Here is a 6,045-nt window from a genome sequence, read left to right as displayed (position 1 = left end):
TTATCTGAAAAGAAAATAAAGATTAACTGTTATTGCAGGAAAAAGGTCATATTTAGAATGCTTTCTTATGCATATTACTTGGAAATCACTGTCACTGCATAATAAGAAACTGCTTTAAAAACTTCTTACTTTTATATGAAAAGAATGGTTAAAGCAATTCATCAGTTAAAGCCAAGTTGTTCTGAACAAGAAGCTTAAGAGACAAAGGAAGTTATTATTTCCAGAGGATGACATTTTTAATTAAAAGCACAATAGACTGGGAAGTGTCTCTCCTTATCCCAAGAGGCATGGTCCCAATTTAACTGTGGATGTGTTAGCCCTCTCAGGTAAACCAGACATAAAAGATAACTAGATGTGCTAATCCTACTTTATTGTAAGGATACATTAACAGAATCTTGCAAGTCTGAAGGTACAAACTTCCAGCCACCACTTTTAACTGCTTGATCCACAAAGGTAAGTCCTTCCTAAGTTTATTTCTCTAACCATTAAGCTGCTGAAGGCTCTTCTCTGTCTTATCTGATTGTTTTCTAGGTAGCATCTCTTTTCCCTTATCCCCAAGATCATCCATACATTCCATTATAGAATGAGATAGCAAACCTGGTGTATATTATTAAAATCTGAGTGGAAGAGAAAAGTTCTGCCCACCCAAAGTTTGGATGTGTCACTTGCTATTAGCATCCATGAAATTCTGCAGGCATCGAGAACATGATGTTGCTCATGCTTCCTGGTTTGAAGGATCATATGGATTGCTTGTGGATTGTGTTTTGTGGATTAGTCTTCTTGTTACATTGTGTTGTCCTTGCCAGAGATGTATAACATTAATGTAGTAAATTTCCACAATCTGATAGTGCTCAACTTGCCTTCCTTGGTGAAAGGTCTGGAATAGCCCGGGAATTCATGGCAACAATGGCAACATGGGTCTGATCCAGTTTACTGAGGGCACACATGAGATCTGATTTTGGGTTTGGGGCAGATGGAGGAGACTGAACCTCTCACCTTGTTATGGATAGACCATGCTTGACTGAAGTGCCATGCTTTTTTCCAGAGGGGAGGATCTGTTAGAGAGGCTTGTCTCAAGCATCTCTTGGATTTTCAGGGGGTCTTGGGGAGTTTTCTGGAGAGATGATGGGCTGATCAATCAAAGTATGAATTGCTAAATAAATAACATGACAGACAGACAGGCAGACTCTAGCATGAAAGTACTGCCAAATTAAACAAAAAGAACTCCCAGATTTAAAATACAAAAACATACCCTCTTTTTACCAAAAGCATGACAGGCAACTGATTGGATTCATTAATTGTTTTTTTCTCCCATGAAATTGTTGGGGAAAAGGGAGTAAAAATCCTGCCCTTCAGCAGATGAGGAAAAAAAGAACAAGCTTTTGCTATAAAAGGTATATGCTGCAGGGTTTTAACAAATTAAATATCTCTGATATTTGAGGTGTGGCTGTAACAGTGTGGTCTTTTCAGAAAGCATTAACTCTTTTTCTATGGCTCTACTTTGAACACATATCTTTTAAGTTATTTTATGAAACTCAAGGCAGTGTACAGTAGTTTTGGTTTACATTACAATGTCCAGTTAAATAATGGCACTCTCTCTTACACATACAGATGTTATTTTTAAAATCAATACAGCTGATGTCATAAGTATACTACTGAACTACTAAGTAGTAAACTCCACACATATGTTCCTTCTAGCAAAGTAGACTAGCTCAGACAAGTTACTGTATAGATGGGGAGAGGAAGGCAAAGAACCTGATCTATCTATACATAATTTCTTTAGAACACAAACCAACCGTCAGCCTTTTAAAAAGTCTTATTAAGTTCTCCGTAAATGAATGAAATACATTTTACATTTCTATTTGAAACCCATGCAGTTAAAACTTCACAACTTTGATTAGATGTTGCCTCTAAAAATTGCTTTATGAAAAGGCAGACAGAAAAACTTAGATAGTCTAAATATAGGTATTAGCAATACTATTTCACAATCACATCTTTTCTTATTCCTTTGTACTCTTATACTCTTGAGAGTAGAATCATGTCTTCATAACTATGGAAGGAAAAAAAGTCTCCTGCATGTCTTATAAAGCTTGCTCCTTGTTGAAGTTTGCTAATATTCTAACAACCATGCATTATTCCACCAGACATATTCTGAGAGACCACTCCCAACAAGGATACATTTATCTGTTCCTTAGCTGTAGCCCAGGTATGGAGGCTGGTACATAAACATTGTCATTAAGGTTGATTCTACACTATATAAAGTGCACTAGAATATACACTATCTTTATAAAAGAAGAGGGTGTCAGCTTATTTTCCAAAATACCAGAAGGCAAGACAAGAAACAATAAATGAAAACTAATCAAGGAGAGAAGTAACCTGGCATAACAGTGCGAACAGTTAACCAATGAAATAGCTTTCCTTCAGAAGTTACAGCTGCTTCATCACTGGAGGTTTTTAAGAAAAGATTAGACAGCCACCTGTCTGAAATAGTATAGGGTCTCCAGCTTGAGCAGGGGTTCGACCAGAAGACCTCCAAGGTCCCTTCCAGCTCTATTTTCATTCTAGATTCTATCTCTGCAGACCATTGGACTCATTCATAAAAAATGTACTGTAGTTATCTAACTGAAAGCAAGCAAATTAGCTTTTATTAACTTAAATATCACTGATTTATCTCAGAAATAAATAAGACTTGATGAAGACTGTACCACAGTGTTAATTACAACCAAAGATAGATTGTTCTGAAGCAAACTTGCTTCTAGCAGCAAGATATAGCTAGAGTAACAACTCAGCTCTCATCCTTCCACAATCCTCCTATATTGTCAATAAAAAAGAAGCAGGCACTCTTGTGTTCATCATATTTACCATTAATATGATCTAAGCAGTCAAGGTGAAGGTATATTCATTTTCTTGAATACCTTCACCACTTCTTTCTAGCCATATTCACAAAATCTGAATAAATAAATCAAGAAAGACCCATCAGCTGCCTGAAGGTAGTTTTGTGTTATCCTTGATTAATTTGTTTGGGGCTTAGTATTGTAGAAAGTCACCCTCCCCAAAAGAAAGAAACATTTTGGGGAATATTAAAAAGGCAGAATATTATATTTCCCAAAGGAATAATGGGAGAAAATCTTAAAGGGCAGAAACTTCTCCCTCTCCCCCAGGCAGAAACTCAGCAGACCAGCTCTGTAGAAATGCAGATTTGATAATCCTATTCAGAAAGACTTGGCCACCTATTCATTACCAAAATTCCTTCAGCTGTAGCCCCAGAGAAGGTTTGAGTTGATGGGATTAGAAAAACAAAGACTTCAAGGAACATGACCTTTAGGAGGATTAACCCACCACCATTAGAATACCAAAAGGGCACACTGAACCCCAGGTCAAAGTCCATTGTACAGGAACAGGAAGAGCCTCAAATACAATGCCACAGGAACAAGAACAACTCCAAACACAAAAACCCAAGAAGGTATAAAAACCCACCACTCCCAGCTCCATTTTGTCAGCCACCCCAGAAACACATGCCACTGTGTCATTGAAGTTTCTGCAACTCAAAAAACTGGACCTTCTTTCCTAAAACAGTCTCCATTTTGTTTATTCCTAGCTTGGACTGGACCTGAAGATTTTTCTTTCAACAGTATATTATGTAAACTCAGTGTCTTTTGAAACTTTGATTTAGGAGACTTCCGGTCTTGCATTGTAGTGACACAGCCAAGGGATTGCAGGGCTCCACACCCCATGGCTGATTTCACCTTGCCAGGGGAACCTAAATTGGGTCTAAAGTAACCCCAGAGAGGCAATGAAGAAGGAGCCCCCCCCCCGCTGATTACAGAATGACAGTGGTCAATCCATTTGATCTGGGGGAAGCCTTCCAACCTGACAGGAGAAAGGCTAGCTACACCTCAGTGATTAGCCCAAGCTACCGGCAGCTGAAGTCCAAAAGCACCAAGTAGAACAACTGTGATCAGTGTGCTTGGAACTGGGTGAGAATATCGATCTTCTCTCTCCTATTGTGTAACTGATTTCCTGGAAAAGATCCCCAAGAAGCAAAAAAATCCTCCAAAAGTGAGAAGAGAGGGGCCCATACCTTCACTCTTCCATAGTCAGAAGTGGCAAATTAATGTTTATGGGGGACAGAAATATATTGAAATGAAGTTAATAATACTACAGTCTGGGTAAATCTGAAAATTATGAAAACTGTTAAGATCTCACATCTGAAAGAGTATTGATGAAATTATAAGAAAATAATTCTTTGTCTTAAAAGTTGGAAAATTAATAGCTACTGACATCTAGTGGAGATTAGATATAAAACTACAGCTGCATTGACTCAGAAATTGGCAAGAAGCCCAGAAATAGAGAAAAAATTGTTCCTTTGAACCTCAGTGACTTTTAGCCAAATAAAGAACAGATGGGAACAGAGTAAAGAAAATACACTGGGCTATCTACTACAGAGTGAGAACTACATTTGTTTTAAAAACTGCTGACCTTCTGGGATTATAAATATTATTTATAATTATAAATACTTATAATTTCTAAGCTTAAGAACTGTTTGAAGAGAAAGAAACACCTTGACTTTTGGCTAATCTTCTAGGGAGGAATTTACTGGAAAGCTCTTAGGTGGCTAAACATTCTGGATTGCAATTATGGCTGGTTGATAATTATAAAACCACTGAACAGAAAAACTGTTATAAAATACAGCTTTCAATAGTGCTTTAACAATTGGAAACACATTGGATTACAAAAGATTATAAAGATAAGAACTATACAAGATTTGGTTGTTTGGATTTTAAGATTGGCTGGTTTGACAAGGCTAATCACAGAGACTATGTTACCGGTGAAAGACTATCTAGAGGGGGGAGACAAAATGGATGCTGCGTACCTATCTAAAAGTGACAGGAAACCACACCTAATATACCCTTCTGAAGACCCCAGCCTGGAACATCAGAGATCTGAAGGAGCAACATTCCAAGACAGGGCAAATACTTTCCAGGAGGAAATGTTTGCAATGCTGTGACAGAGTCAAATGACAATTGTTTCAAACCATGAGGAGATTAAAAACAACTTTGATGACATAAATGAGCACATCTTCAACCTAAACCTACAATCAAAAAACTCTCAGAAAATGATGATAAAGAATGAACAAACAAATCAGAAAACAGAACATAAACTAGAGGAAAGTGACTCAAAAAGGAAAGCTACAAATGAAGAGAACCACAGCTTAATACAAACAAAAGAAAATCTGCAAGATTTTGCCACAACAATGAAAATGGAAAAGATATTTTATCTTTCAGGACTTCAAAACAAACTTGAGGATAAGAAAGAAGATCTAAAAAAAATGGATTGTAGAGCAGCCAGGAGAATCATTAGAATTTGGAAGACAAAACACATGCATCCTACTTAACATGTCTTTTCTATTCCCAACAATACTCATAAAAATTCAGGAAGAATCCCCTGGCAAATGGAACATACTGACATGGAAAGCTACATGGCAAAAGAAGAAAGCTAGAGTCAGATTCAAGAAATTTGATTCGACTTACCAAATGGAGTACTACATGATTAAACACTTGTTTGAATATGGTTAAAAGAATAGATAAATTTTGGATATAAAGGGGCCCTACAGGAAGAGGGATTATAAATAGTAAAGTACTTTTTATAATATATGAGATGTAAAAATATTGAGATGGTGTATGTGAATGAAACGTTTGAATATTTAAAGGTAATTAATTTTGAAAAAATTATGACTGATAAAAATGGTTTGAATACTGTTAATGTAATCTTACAATAAAGTTAGTACCAAATAATTCTGGGTGTGTTTCTTGTCTGGACTACCTTGCAAGACCGACATCAATCTTACAAGTATCTGTTCCTTCACTTGTACTCTTGTGAAAACTAGGAAAGGTTCATTCTGAAGCATTTTTGCTACTCTTTCTCCTTTAGATTGAAATTTCATTTTTCAAGTTTGTGGCTCTTTCTCCTCTCTCCTAAGGTCATTCCCACATAGCATTACATCTAGATAGCTGTCTATTTTGGAGATCTAAGCTTGCTGTACAT

The sequence above is a fragment of the Protobothrops mucrosquamatus genome, unplaced genomic scaffold, assembly GCF_001527695.2.
Source record: "Protobothrops mucrosquamatus isolate PMUCROS unplaced genomic scaffold, P.Mucros_1.0 scaffold995, whole genome shotgun sequence".
In the NCBI taxonomy this organism is placed as follows: domain Eukaryota; kingdom Metazoa; phylum Chordata; class Lepidosauria; order Squamata; family Viperidae; genus Protobothrops; species Protobothrops mucrosquamatus.
The sequence above is the reverse complement of the archived record's forward strand: the minus strand, read 5'-3'. Positions refer to the sequence as shown.